At 42.0% G+C, this 15824-nt stretch overlaps 1 long non-coding RNA gene across 3 annotated transcripts in view; it reads left to right on the top strand.

Annotated features, from left to right (window-relative positions):
* The window catches only part of LOC121145835, a 152103-nt gene that overhangs the window by 113312 nt on the left and 22967 nt on the right, over positions 1–15824 (top strand). Inside the window, exon 1 of one of the 3 annotated variants that reach the window (XR_005882089.1) lies at positions 8862–8900. The exons of the other annotated variants lie outside the window; for them this stretch is intronic. This is a non-coding gene — a long non-coding RNA (uncharacterized LOC121145835). Of the gene's footprint in view, positions 1–8861; positions 8901–15824 lie in introns of those variants that run through there. 3 annotated transcript variants of the gene reach the window in all.

A 15824-nucleotide genomic window follows, 5' to 3' on the forward strand; every position in this document is an offset into this window, starting at 1 on the left:
ATTTAATATTTTTTAATTTCTTTGCTCTCGTCCCAGAGCAACAAGACATTAACACTATGTGTTTTATGTTATCCTAGCTCATGTTAGGGAGAGTGAGAGCAGTCATCCTGGACACAGTGTGGCAAGTAAGGAGTCTTTGCTAGCTAAACTTCAACAGTAGCTCTCACTGCGTTCCAGGAACCACAGCATCACTGTATTGGCACGCAGTAGTCATCCAGTCAACTAAGGTAGCACACAACACTGAGTACCTAATCAACTTAAATTCAGATCACGTCTTAGGCCAATCAGCTAGCAAGCATGTTCACACAGCAGTTAGCTATGCTCGAAACTTGCAATTGGCTATGCTCAAAATTTGGTGAAGGAACCAAAATGGAGTCACACCTGCCCACTGTGATGGGGTGTTATCACTCAGTTGCACTTTGTTATACTCAAAGGGCAAATTGTATTAAAAATGTGATCTTCACACCAAAAGCAGTATCTGATCTTAAAAGGTTTTAAGAATTGAATGAGATAATATCAGTATCAGATATATAGTTGCTTAATCAGTTATTCTAGAAACTCAATAACTAATGCATTGTTTCCAAACGAAGAACCTCGGAAATAGTATTTAATGGGATAATTCAGAGAAGCTGGTGACATTGTAAGCTTTTTACATGAAAATCTTATGTATATATTACATTTTTGTTTCTTATCTACATTTCTTTCAAAGATAGAAGAAAGAAAGAGAAACAGAAAGATAGATAGAGAGATTTTCTATCTGCTGGTTCACTCTGCAAACTTGTTCAAAAACGGCAGCTGAATCAGAAAGTTAAACTTAATCTGATGCTCCTATGTCACTCCAGCCATCATCCATCCACTCCACTCCACTCCACTCCATCACTGCCTTGGAGGCAATGCCTCGAAGGTCGAACATGACCAGGGAATTAAAATCTTAACCAGAGTCTTAGAACCTGTACATCCTGATGGGATGCTGTGTCTGAACAAATTTCTCAACTGCCAAGGCATACTCTGGCCCCAGCCACCAACCTTTTCTTAGGAAAAATTTTCTAATACAGAGGAAAATTGAAAAAATTACACAGCAAGCACCCACCACTCATATGCTACACTTACTTGGTCGTGCATTTGTTCATCTGTCCTTATCTCCATTTATCCATTATGGCTGTTGGCTTTTGAATGCAATTTCAGGAAAATTGCAGTTATTAGTACATTTCACCTGACATTTTAGTATGCATATAATTAGAGTTCTGTGCCTGTGTTCTTAATTTTAAGATAAAATTTGCTTATATGTGTTAATATGCATATATCATATGTGTGACATTGCATGAGATTTGACAAATGTACATAGATTTGTAGAATCCAAACTTATCAAGATATTAAAATTTCCTTCTAAACCAATTATTCTTCCCTACCATTCCATTTAGGAAGTAATCAAGGTAATAATGTCTTTTGTCATTCTCTACTTTGGTCTTTTTCTAGAAGTCTGTGTGACATCAGAATATCTGTATCAATATGTTTGCAACATTTATTGTTACCGTGCGTCAGTAGCTTAGTCTTCTTTATTGCCAATAGTAAAGGATTATCTTCCATGAACACCAGGGAATTACCCCTCAAAGGCTTAACTGTAAAGGCAATTTATGTCCTTCGACACACCAGAAAAAGCAAAAACGGCTGGCAGATTTTAAACTGAGTTTCTGTATGCTAGGAATTGCTGTTGGGGCTCATTTTTCCTTGTTGTCTGTTAGAAATCTTTTATTTGTGATTATTACAGCGTGATTTTGTGACTGAAGAACATGAAAATTCCCATCCTCACCCGCTCCTGTTTTCCACTCCCTGCTCCCTTTCGGACTGACTTATCACCCTTGAGCAGCTGTGGTGGAGCCCAGGGAGCAGGAGAGGAGAAACCAGAGCCCACACAGCTGTTTATTTCTGTCCTTGTGTCGATATGATAGTGGAGGGAGCACAGTTTGTTGATTGCAGGAAATTTCCTGTTACTTTTCATTCTAAGCCATAGAAAAGCTGTGAAGCCGACGCTTGTGGAGTATGGATGAATCTATGGCAGCAGTGAAAACCAGAGATAAGCCACCAATTACCTGCTGTCACACCATGGATACCAAACTGGCTCCGGTTAACACTGAAAGCCATTATTAAAAATAGGTACATATGTCATTTAAAGGAAAGTTGTTGAGATGATTAACAAATGAAATAAAGTGAAAAAAATAGAAAATCTAAAATGCCCCCAGCCATAGGCAACAGCCTAGGTTGTATGGTACCTAGGCAATGTTACACTGCTGGGAGAAAGGCAGCTAACACTTGGCAGGCATCCTAGGCCTAATTAATGCCAAATTTGTGTTAACTGTACTAGTGTGCCAGCATAGTAACCTATTTTTTTTTTAAGGATATGTTGTGGACAGATGCCGGCATGCCAGCAGACAGGGTCTGGGGACCCGTGTCTGATTGTGCATGGGCCCTGTATAAGCAGACAGGTCCCCAGGCTGGCACACTGCCAGAGGACCAGGCAATGGAGGCTGTGGATTGCTCAGCAAAGTGGGTGTGGAGATGTGTGGGAGGGGAGAGCTACTAAAGGAGAATGTGACAGGTGAGGAATGACTTCTTGGGGACTTCCACCAACTAGGCTATTTGTAGGCTACACTTGCAAGTAAATGAGGGGGCTGAGCCTGGGTAATTTAGAGGGAAGATGGAGGACCCTTCAGGACCAAAACAGTATACCCACCTGTGTAGGAGAGCTGATCTGGGCTCATTGATCTTGACCATCATCTACTGGTGCACACAAAAACTATGGCTGGGGCCTGCCTGGCAGGGCGCTACCACCGGACCCACTAGTGAATGTTGGGGCAGGGAGTGGACCATGTTAGGCTAGGCCATGACGCTAACCAGTTCATGAGAGAACTGGGTCTGGGAACAGATTCTGTGGGGCATCTTGGGGGTCACCCTTCTCTCTGTAAATCTGTCTTTCCAATTAAAAAAAAAAACAACAAAAACCACAACCACCATTACCGACAACAAAAACTACCCACCCCACAGAAGAGACAAATGGGAACAAATCCATTCTTTTGAATGCCATTTCCTCTTCTGTTTTTCAACATCTATAGTCTATTTGCCATTACTAACTTGTCTAACAAGGGTTAACAAAATTTTTACTTTAAGGGTGGGTTTACATTTAGCATTTTATGGCAAGTTGATATTTTTTAATAAGGCAAACTTGCCATATCTGAAGGATGATGATGGTGAAAGTTATAATTTTAAAATGTAGTCTTAGTATGACATTTGGTACCATGTTTAAAGTGTTCCTTGGGATGCCTACAATGCCATATCTGCATGCCTCGCTCAAGTCTGGCCCCTCTGCTTCCTGTTGATGTGCATCCTATGAGAAACTTGGTGAATGCCCAGGTATTTGGATTCCTGATTCCCATTTGGGAGACCAGGGTTGAATTCAGTACTCCTGACTTGAGCTGGCAAAACCCCAGCTATTGTGGAATTTGAGGGAGAGTCAAGTAGATGGAAGATCTGTTTTTGTAACTCTGTAAACATAGAAATAAAAGGAGTTGCTGATCAAAGTAGAACTGCGATGATGAAGGAATTTGCTGTTAGACTTTATGTTACAGACATGATAGTTTGATTTTGTTAAATATGTAATTCGTTAGAGAAACTTTATTGTCTACTTGTCTGACCCCTGTGTACTTGTCTGTTGCTTACTAACTTTCATATACTGCCCTGTTTTAAGTCTTCAGTTGCTACATCGATAAAATACCAAGGCAATTGAGAACATTCATAATATTTTTACTACTTGATAGGAATAAATTTGTTTTGTTCCTAAAGATACAAGGAAGAAATGCAGATAGTTCCCAACCAATGTGAACTTGCTCCTGATTCTGTGAAGACGATCTGGATGCTAGATCTGTTAAAGGACAGAGGTCCTTCACTTCCAAAAGAATCAAATTAGACATTTCACTTTTTGAGTTTGTAACTTACACGTTTACATCCACCAAATTCACAATGCCCTTTAAGTTCTCTAATTTCCATTTCTAATAAAGTTGTCTAAGTAATGTGCTAGCATCTAATATTGTGAATGCATGGTGTATTTCACTTGCTTGCATAATGAAATTTTTCATGAAGATCGATTTATGCCTGAATAGGCCAACTCGTTCATATACTGTTCAAGAGTGAGAAACTGACACCTGAGTCACCAGTTACAACAGCTGAGTGCTGAAGTGGTAGAAGAAACAGATGCTATGTTTATTATGGTTGTGTCAGGACATCATTAAACACTTCACGGTAGTATATATTCTCTCATTATTGTTCTTGAAGCATGGTAAACAGTCTTATTTTCTAATCACTACGTCTGTTTCCCTAGTGTGCTGTACTGGGGGTGGTATAGTTTTAGTAGAAATTCACGTTTCCAGAATTGCTTGCAGTAAGAGACGCAGCAAGCTCTGCAGCAAGCGTAGATTCCCAGCAAGAGGGGAAGATAGCAGACAGGAATGCTGGAAACAAGATTCTGATCAGCAAGAAGTCAGTGGATGCTGCTAAGTTCCCAAGGAATGTTGGGTTTGGCATAACCTGACGTGAAGCCATGGTGATTTACATGTTAACTGCCTCTCCTTACTAGAGCGAAAAAGTTAATGAAAAATATAGACTTTATTGTTCCTTATTCATCACCTAATACTCAGTATTTGGCACATAGAATCTGTTCAACAAATATTGGCTGAATGAATGAATGCCTTGTCCGTCCGGATGGGGACTACTGGCCACTGTGAAATCAATCCACTTAGCACAGCTTTCTCTCTCTTCTAGTTTGTAACCAGGCAAGGCAGTTGTGTAGAAAAAGATCAAGTCTATTTTCTTCAAGTTCTAGAGGTCAAAGACCCCAGTGTCTAAAATTGCATTCCTTTGTGATGATGGTTTGTCAGACTAGCACTTGCTGGCAGTGATTCGTTTCCACAAGGAGTGGTTGTGCGGAACTGGGTGGCTGCATTGTGTGCGTAGATCCTGTGACTGCCCCCTTGGCCTGAAAGGATTTTAAGTCCTGGGATCAAAGGAATCACGATGTCATTTGAAAAGAAATGGTTGTTCTATCCCTGCTAACCTTGAGTCATGTCTCAGGGGTGCGATTTTGACAATGAGGCTTCATGACATGAGCCTTAACAAAGGTGTTTCAACTGGAGTTTGGGAAAGGGCACCAGTCCTGGCCACTGCTCAGTTGGTGGCTGAGCAGGTGAGGGGATGAAAGGGCGTGGCAGCGGATCGCACACTGCCGAGAATCTTTATTCTCCTGCCCCGCTCCTTCATTCTTCCAAGCAGCCAATCTCTGGTAACACTTAGGCAAGCATGTATGGTGTTAGATGATGAAACAAAAAAAGAATCTTAAGCTTATGGTAGAGTTGTAACATCCACATCTCTACTCCAAGTGTCCTCCAGAGTGAGCCAGGGGCTTACCTTGTCCCAGAAGCCGCCTTTAGCAAAACTTAGTGTAACCATCAGAATTGGCTAGGCAGAACTGCAACTTCCAGAATCCTAATGGTGGGTTTTATCCCTTCCTCTGAGAGGTTAACCCAATCCTTCAATTAGTTGTTCTTCCAGCTTTTGTTTGTGAGGCGATGGGCTCCGTGCCCAGTGCCGCAGTGACTCCTTCATTTACCCTGGGCTCTCACAAGATCTCCATTAGTTTTTCTGCTTACCATGGTACACTGTGGCTCCTGGGAGTTCTTTCTGCCCTACCAGCTCTTCTCATTTATTTATACTTTAAACTTATTTATTTTTATTGTAAAGTCAGATATACAGAGAGGAGGAGAGACAGGGAGGAAGATCTTCTGTCTGTTGACTCACTCCTCAAGCGGCCACAATGGCCAGAGCTGCACAAATTCGAAGCCAGGAGCTTGGGCCCTCTTCCGGGTCTTCCATGCAGCTGCAGAGACACAAGGCTTTGGGTCATCTTCGACTGCTTTCCCAGGCCGCAAGCAGGGAACTGGATGGGAAGCAGGGCCGCCGGGACATGAACTGGTTCTCATGTGGGATCCCAGTGCATGCAAGGTGAGGATTTTAGCTGCTAGGCTACCACGCTGGACCCACCTCTTCATTTCTTAAAAATTGAATGTCAGAATTTAGGTATGGCTTTTGCAGTCTCATGTAACCTTTCCAGTCAGGTCCTTTGGCTTGTTCCCTGAGGCCCCACTTCTTCCTCTTCACATTGCTCCATCTCTGGTGTCCTCCTCCACGCGGTCCTTTTTTCAGTTCCTTGTTCATAGGAGGTTCAACCCAGCTGCCTATTCCAGGACCCGGACCGGAAACCTCCAACAATTATGATCTCTTTCTGACAAAGACGAGCCAACCCAACCAAATGAGCAAAATTTAATTTTCACACTAATTTGCTTTTGATCAATCATGTACGTGGTTACAGAATCTAATCCAAATTCACCCCTGATTACAGAAGAAATGGAGATATTTTAAATAACTTTTACACCAAAATTATTAAATGACTTGATTTTAATCTGGCTCTTTTATCACAGGTCTAGGTTAGTTTGACTAGTTTTTTTTTTTTATCAAATTAGTTATTATGGCATTTTTGCTGTTTAAATAACCAGTATTATTTTATAACCTATTTCTTCTTTGTTATTGTATACAGATATTTATTTTTGTCAGTCGCACTACTTCCCAGTTATTTAGCATCTCTCACGGGACTGGTCGTTTTCAATACATTTTCGTGTGACTTTTATATGCACAATTGTATCACATGCAAAAAATAATAAATTTGACTTGTTGCTGATGAGGCAGTTTCTCTTGCCTCATGATTTTTGAGTTTTAGGAATGTGATTTAGGCACGGCAAAGTGTGTGTCTCTCTAGAACTTGATAGCAGCTAGGGAGAGAGATTGTTCAGTAGAGCTGCAGAAGTGAGCGCTCAGAGGAGGCAGTGTGCATCCCAACTCAGAGATGTCTGGATTTCATCATTCCTGTGATGGAATCCTGTTTTTTCTCCTTTGATTAATTTTTGTCTGAAACCAGTTCTCCAGCTTTCTAGCTATTATGTGAACTGCCTAATACCCTTCTCATTAATTTGTTTTCTAAGGGAATTAACAAAATTCCATTTAAATTGGGTGCAGCCAAAAATCCATACTGGGGAAGGAGAGCAGAGAGGAGGGTGGTAATGCAATAAGGCCAGCATTTAGACAAGAATGATTAAATGTAGGGGCACAAAGAATATTCGGATTAGCTTAGTAGTAGAAAATAGATTAGAATGATTCATCACAGAAGATCACAGAGGCCTTTAGATTAATAATCTTGGACAAATAAAGTAATCTGTGGACTTTGTGAGCATTTGGTAATTTTATTAATGAAAAGAATTGACACCCCTAGTTTGAACAGACTAAGGAACTTCTCATTCTCTTTTAAAAGCTTTCTTAGGAGACTCTCCTTCTGTTGATTTACTCCCCAAATGGCTGCAGTGGCCAGAGCTGGGCCTGACTGAAACATGAGAGCCAGGAGCTTCTTGCAGGTTTCCCACATGGATGCAAGCACCCATTGCCTTGGGCCATCGTATCCTTTGCTGCTTTCCCAGGCCATTAGCAGAAGCCTGAGTAAGAGCAGCGAAGCCAGGACATAAACTGCCATCCGTGTGGGTTGCCAGCACTGCAGACAGAGGATTAGCCTGCTAGAGTGAGGACAATTCAAAACTTTCTGATGATGCAGTGATGTGTTTAATATTATGGTGTAATAAGGTATGTCTTTTCTGACCTAAATCATCCTGCTTTACCTATCAACCACCCTCAGTACTTTTATTTTCTCAGTCCCAGGGTTTTTGCAGAACAATGCAGGACTCACAGTTTGTCTGACCATGAGAGCACATGCTGATCGACATGCACACTCGCGTGTATGTGTGTGTGTGTATGCATCTTAACACCTGCTGTCTGTGTGTCTGTCCAGCCACCTGAGTCCCCTTCCCTTCAGCTGACACATCGCTTGTATCTGAATACAATGTAGGAATCACTGATTTCCTTGCCGGCTATGAGCAGAAGGTAATGTTCTCACTTTGGAAGTCACTAAAGTATCAGAAATGTTGGTAACATCATATGATAAACTATGTTTGTGAACTTAGCCACAGCAGGAGATTGTATCACCTAAATTGATGTGTAATGAGTCTTATAAAAATTGTCTGCTTAGAAAAACTTAATAATGCTATTCTGTTTATTCCAGGGAACTGGTGCCGAGCCATAGCTGGAAAAACAGACATCAAACACCTATATTGTGTCCAATTCCCCTCAAAAAGCATTTTTTCCTAACTTACTAGATATTTGTCACTAATTATCAATTATCTTCAGATATTACAAATGAGATTCTGTTGCTATTGTTCAACATGTCACAGAATAGAAAGCTAAAGAACAAATGATAATAGTTCCAGACTGATGAGTACATAATGAAAATACTACTCACTAACTAGCCAGGCTGTTTGCGGCAGTGACTCTGTGTTGGTAAGAGGGGAAAGCAGTGCACTTGCAGCACTGTTAGCAGAAGACAAACACATTGCACCTCTTCTTTTAAAGCCAGGGGTCTACGCAGTCACAGACCTACCATCACTTTTCACTGTCTTGAATGGAAAAAGTAAGACAGATTCATTTATTTTTATTGCAAAGTCAGATATACAGAGAGGAGGAAAGAGAGGAAGATCATCCATCTACTGGCTTACTCCCCAAGTAACCACAATGGTCAGAGCTGAGCTGATCCAAAGCCAGGAGCCAGGAGCTTCTTCCGGGTCTCCCAAGTGGGTGCAGGGTCCCAAGACTTTGGACCATCCTCGACTGCTTTCCCAGGCCACAAGCAGGGAGCTGAATGGGAAGTGGAGCTGATGGGACTCGAACCGGCACCCATATGGGATCCCGGTACACTCAAGGTGAGGAACTTAGCTGCTAGGCCACCGCATTAGGTCCCTATTTTACATTTTCAAAATGATGTTCATATTTTGTTTTTCTGTATCATAAACATACATCTTAAAGGCTGGGCAGTACATTTATCTAGAGTGATTTCATATGTTGACCATTTATCTTGCTGTGCTTTAAAAATATATATTTAATTATATGTATTGACAAAATTATATTTAATTATACGTATTATATATATATACATATATATGTAAAATTTTTACTTGAAAAAGAGATTTACAAAGAGAAGGAGAGACAAAGATCTTCCCTCTACTGGTTCACTCTCCAAATGGCTGCAGCAGCTAGAGTTGAGTCGATCTGACCCAAAGCCAGCAGCCAGGAATTTCTTCCAGGTTTCCCATGTGGATGCATGATGCCAAGGCTTTGGGCCATCCTCTACTGCTTTATCGGACCATAAGCAGGAAGCTGTGTGGGAAGTGGGGCAGCTGGACATGAACCGGTGCCCACACTTGAGGGTAGAAAGCTAGCTTGTTGAGCTGTTGGGCTAGCCCTGCGTTCTGATCATATTTGGATAAGACTGGGCTTGTGCCTGGCTGATTCATGATCCCCTGTGTGCTGTACAGTAGGATCGTTATCTAAGTTGGTTTCCTCAGCTAGCTTCTGTATGTGACTGTGGTGTACCACGTTGCCCTGGGTGTGAAGCAGTGGGTGTGACCCTGCTCCAGAGGCAAGGCTGGAGCCCCGGACGAGGCACTGCATGCTGCCCTAGGCAAAGCTTGGGATTCCTGTCCTGTGCTGGTTTGCAGAAATGCTTCTCTGCTTTCCAAGCCAGCTGTGTGCATTTGGCTTTCCTCCTTGTATTTTATCTGTTCCTGTTATGTGTTTCAGTTCATACAAACAGGAATTTACTGTGCCTTGTTAGACTGCCAGTTTTTATAAAACATCAGCAAAGAATGCCATGCCTAATTTCAAATTTCCTCCCTAAGTCGTACAGTTTATGCCTGGAGCTCATGACTGAATGGCGTCCATAGCTCTGTGGCATTCCTGGGGCATGTTTTGTCTGTTGGGTCGTTTCCCCTGGCACTAGATGACTTCTGATCACTGGATGACCTCTGTTGGCGCTACTTTACTTCCCAAATAGTTTCCAATTTGCACTCTCCTTCCATAGCTACTGCTTCTGCCCAAGCCTAAATATTACACAAAATTCCTAATTTGCCTCTCTGTCTTCAGCTCTGCTTCCAAACTTAGGCCCCTGTGCTCTGGCGGGAAAGCCGCAGCTCCCCGCTGTGACAAGCAGCCTTACACAGCCTCATCTAGCCCTCTCTCCAGTCTCATTCACCATTCTTCTAAGTCATGTTGATGCTCCACAGTCCTGAAGAGCTGCCTGTGGCTCTTATCATCGGTTCCTTTTCCTGACCATTCCTACATATCCTCCAGGACTAATCTCAGGTATTCTTTATTAAATACCTGGACTGGGCACAGGTAATTGGCACACGGAGGTTAAGAGCCCTTGGGATGCCTACATACCTTGTTTGCGTCCAGGATTTCATTCTAGCTAATGCATTCTTTGGGCCGCAGCAGGTGGTGGATTAAGCACTTTAGTCCTTGCAGCCCATGTGGAGATCCAAAGGGAGTTCTTAGGTGCCTCACTTTGAACCGTGGGTGGAAGCTCTCTCTGTGCCTGTCTCTGCCTCTCCATCTTTCAAATGCAATGAAGGCAAGCCAGGTTTTATACGTGCATGGATCAACACTTGGTCTGTCTCCAGTACCCTGATCTTGGTTTCTTAACTCATTACATCTTTTGAATGTTTTCATTGAGCACACCAATTGATTGAGTCTGTTATTGCATCTTCCTAATTATGCTTTGGCTCCATGACAAGGGGCACCACTTTATTCTTTTTACAAATAGATGTTTTCTAAATTTGGGGGATAATATTAGATTTAACAAAGTTTACAAAGATAATACAGATAGGGCCTCTAAAATCCCCAAATGTTTTTAGTTTTGTTAAGGTGTTTACCTTGCATAGTTGTAGTTTATTTGTCAAAACTAAAAAACTAGCAATTTTACATTACTGGTAACTAAACTCAAAAACTTTATTCAGATGTCACCAGTTTCCACACTGATGTCCACCTGGTCCAGGGTACAGCCCAGGATCCACATTTCATTTCATTATTGTCTGTCTAGTTCCCTTTGATCTATAACAATGTAGCACCTCATTTTTTTTATCAGTTTTTAAAACCCTGAAGCTAAGTTAGAAAATAAGCAATATTTTATTCTAATTTTGGTAGTTTTGCTCTTCCATTTGGCTGTTTGTGCAGTTTTATTTCCCAACTGCTGCTGAAAATCTACTACTTTACACTGCACACACAGTATCTGATTTCTGGTCCCAGCTGGCTTGCATTTGGGCTCTATGCTGGCTCTGTCTGGCTTTGAGGCCTTTGTGGATTTTTCTATGTCCACAGTCATTCTCCTATGCTGGACTTATGGCTAAAGGTTCCAGGACCAAGAAGTTAAAACACTCATGCACTATCAACATTGCATCAGGTGATAAGGTGAAATTCCAAAATTCTGTGGTGCTCTGGTGATGTGCACGCAGTAGGCTGTGCACCAGGTGCGAAGACGTCAGAGCCCCATCAGGATTTGGTAGTGTCAGATCCTTGCTGACTCTGGAGTGGGATAGCAAAATGAAGGAGCATTCCACTAGCCAAGGCAGCTCTCTCTCAACAGTAAACCCTAACCGATGTAAGGACTGTATCCTGGGCTGATCAATAATCTGCCACAATGACTTGCATATGGCATCGGGACCAATAGCTCACTGCTGGAGCAGGAACAGTGTCGAGTGAGCAAGAGAAGGAAGTTTGGGAATTCCTGTGAGCCATTCTGAGCCTCCGGCTTAGGTTCCTTACTTATCCCAAGCTATCTCAGAGCCCTGCATGTGATGACTTTGTCCTAACAGACATGCTTTTAGATGAAGAATTTAGTTTGGCTGCTTAACTTTTATTCTCTTGAAATCTTCAATGATATATAGATCTGCCTGAACAGAAAGGAATGAAAAAAATTACTTGGTCTAACTGGATACAGAGAGTAATTTTATAAATTTACTAACAATATCCCAATAGGATTTTCACGTTATCTGCTTTATGACCTTTTGACTAAAATACAATTTAGATAAATCACAGCTTTGGAAGAACCTGCAGCTGAGGAATACAATAACAAAGGTTAGAGGGTTTTTCATGAATATCATCCCCAAAGAATTACAGCTAGTCATTTAGAATCTATGAGGGGAAAATAAAACTCAAGGTTGCAGTTAGATGTAGTTTTATTTGTCCTGAGGCCATCCTGACTTCAAAGAAGCAGAGGCTGGCATAGGGCACAGGCTTTCACTCAAGATACATGGTAAACTTTTGGACTATACCTGTCCCAAAGGGGTTTAGACCATGCACAGTACTCTGACAATTGTAGATTGTGATTGCATAACACCCAAACTAAAAGCCAGATCTGACAATGTTGGGCCATGGCACCAGACCAATAATTTGAATAATTTGCTATTTGCCCTTGAAAAGCAGTTGTTTTTATGTCAAACTTCTCAATGTGCATGAAACAGCCTATACCTTAATAACCAGTATAAGGTCTTGCAATGAGTTACTGGAGACTCAAGAATTGTTGGTAAACCTGTCATAGTGAACCAGTTAGTAAGGAGATGTTTATGAAGTATTTATGTTATATCAGGAGACTGAAGATGACGAATCTGAGGCAAATATTGTCAGGTCTTATAAAGCTACAGTGAGCTTTTAGTAGCTGAAGAAGTTTTTGTTTCTTGTTTCAGGAAGAGAATGTTCTCTTAAGGAAGAAAATAGTACAGAACAACTTTGCTCATTCTTCTCTGTCTCACGAACTATCTCGACCTAGTTTCCTGCTCAGTCTCACAGGAGCAGCACACATGATTGCCTCTAAGTTGAGGCCGTAATACCAGCCAGTTCACATTATGGCCAGGATGGAGGGCTGGTTGGGCTGGCCCCAACTGTGTGAGCTGGAACCAGAGGTGGACTGGGCTACTGGTGAGCGCCAGTGATAAATGTGCCACTGGTAAATGCTGAGGCGAGGTGGGCCATGCCTGTCTGGGCTACAGTGCTCAGCCTGTGCACTTGAGACCCTGGGGGAGAAAATGCAAAGCTGGTAGGGCAGTTTAGGGGGGGCTCTCCTGCTGGTCCACTACTCCCACTGGTGAGTGTGAGTTGGGATTAGGGCAGACTAGCCGGGCAGGGGTACAACTCCTGTTGGCCTGCATGTAAGCTGGATTGGAGACAAGCCAGGCTGGGTGGACTGTATCTACTAGCACATGCATAAGCCAGAGTGGGTGAGGGTTGATTGGGCTTTGCTGCAGCATCAGCTAGCAGATGCTGGCACAGAGGACAAACTCTGAGAAGCTAAACTGCAGAACCACCTGGAGAGTGCAAGATCCAGCGATGGGAATGGGCACAGTAGGGAAATAGTGGGCTGCAACCCCTACTGGTGAGCATGGAAACCAGAACTGGAGCAGGCATGGCTAGGCAGAGAGTGGCACTCGCTGGCACCAGTGTTGACTGGATGGTGGAACTGGTTGTGTTTAACTAGGCTTCAGTGTCCATTGACATGTATGAGAGCTAAATGGGATGTGGGACAGACTGGACCAGTCAACTGTACATACTGGCCAGCATGGGAATGAGGGCAGGAGGCAGGCCTAGTGGGGGTGATTGTGGGTCACTCCAACTAGGTTGCAGTTCCTACTAGTGTCCATGAAGGTTGAGTGTGTGATGGGCAGGATCAGGCTGGAGTCTAACACTCATTAGTTTGCATAAAATACAGGGCTGGAGACAGAACTGACCCAGCAATTGCAACTAGTCAGTTTGTGCATAGGCTGATTTGGGTGACGGACTGTGTCCAACCCTGTATTGGCATGCACATATAAGAATCAGGTCTGGGATCACCTCAGATGAGGTTTCTTTGGAAATCCCCCCAGTTGAACCACTGGACTCAAACTTTCAACCGTGGAGAGAATTGCAAATTCCATGATCTGACCATGGAATGTATGTGTCAGAGCTGGGCACCCTCAGTGGCTTAGATGGAGCAGTAGACAGCATATCCAGATGCACGTGGAGGATATGGCAGTACATTGGAGCCTGCAGAGGACACATGGTACTATGACAGGGAATGGGGGACAAAATAAATTGATCAACTACCCCAGCAAGTGTTGGTAGTGAATACCTTTTGCAAATGGAGATGCTAAAGTGGACTATATCATCCAGTGGATTCTGGAAAGATGTCATCATGATTGGAGTGGTGAGATCAACAGCAATACAGAACTGTTGGACTAGCAAAATCACTTGAGCAAGACCCATGGAGCATGCCCCACATCGGGGACCTGGGATGGCTGGGAGACTGGGTGTGGCATCTTCTCTCATTTCTCCCCTCCCCCCAGTTTCAGGCAGGAAAAAAGAGAATGTGAAAACAATGGTCTCACCCATTTTCCTCTAGCCCTTGACGCTTAGCACCCTAATCAACTATGTAAAAATTATCAAAAGTAAAATTAAAGCACACACACAACTAATTAAATTCAAATAGTTGAATCTTGAAAAATATTAGCCTTTCTCCTTTGTGTGATGTTATAGCTCATTGTTAAGTCTGATTCAATAGGCTGCTGTGGTAGTTGAAATCTATATGGTATAGGACTAGTGTGCTTTTACAAACTCATTTTTTTAGCATTTGCCTTTATGTTTCTGCCAATAAAACTGCTCTGTGTTCATTGTATTCTTGACCTTTCCTCTTTCTCTTTTCCATGTCATCTCCTATTCTGAAATACTATTTTCTATGATGTTTACATAGTAGCATAGTGCAAGGATTGAGCTTCATAGCATTAGTCTATATTTTCTTTTCCTACTTTATATTTATGTGACTTTATACCCTGCATCAACTGTGAATTATCATCCTTGTTTCTAATATGTATCATGCAGATAATAAATATCAAATATATTTACTGAACTAATAAACTAAACCTGTTGTCCAATGTCTTATTCTTTTTCTCCACTCAATGATACATAGCACTTATATAACAATTGTATTTTGTGTTCCAGATAGTAATTTAAATATTTTGTGTATATCTATTTATCAAAATAGCCTTGCAAAATTGAAACTGTCATTATGCTAGTTTCATAATGCGAGAGGTTATCTACCTTGGCTTTCTTCCTGTCTTTAAGTAATGCTGCTGGGATATGAACCAAAACAATCTGGTTCCAAAGACTGTGCTATTAATTACCATACTAAGTACCTCTTCGACCACAAATCTAAGACTTTGTTGTACTGTTTCATTATTAGTTGTTTCTCACAGCTTTTCTTTTTTTCTAAGTGTAGATACCAGACTGCTTTTGGGCAGGGCTGTGCTCTGTATTTTTGGATTTTTTTCTAGTTCATTCAAGATTGTAGCATAATTAAGTGAACATAGATACATCCAATACGATATTTTTATTCATGTTTAATTCTTCCTTTAATCAGTTATTATTTCCTTTCCATACATAAAAACAATATAGTTTGACTTTTAATACCAAATACTTATGCAATTCCTTCCTCAATAAAACTAGAAAAACCATATGTAGCAAACGTTGTTGAGATTACGTAGATGCTCTTAATGGTATCACGGCTTTCTTTGCTGGGGTTGTTTGTTCTCTGTTATAGCCACACTGGAGAGATTAAGTCGGGTTGCTGTGCCCATGAGTCAGGCCTGAGACCCAGCGTGCTCAAGGTGCTGTCTGCTCTGCCCAGCTGGTCTGTATTCTTTTATCTTTGTTGTAGTCCCTGTTCCCCAGCCTAGGAGCTGCTCTGCTTCCTCTTCCTTCCCACATATATTCTAGGAGCGTCCAGGTTGGTTTTGCTTTTCAAGAATCTTAACCATGCACTCATG

The sequence above is a fragment of the Ochotona curzoniae genome, unplaced genomic scaffold, assembly GCF_017591425.1.
Source record: "Ochotona curzoniae isolate NIBS_2020 unplaced genomic scaffold, NIBS_Ocur_1.0 scaffold_3835, whole genome shotgun sequence".
In the NCBI taxonomy this organism is placed as follows: Eukaryota; Metazoa; Chordata; class Mammalia; order Lagomorpha; family Ochotonidae; genus Ochotona; species Ochotona curzoniae.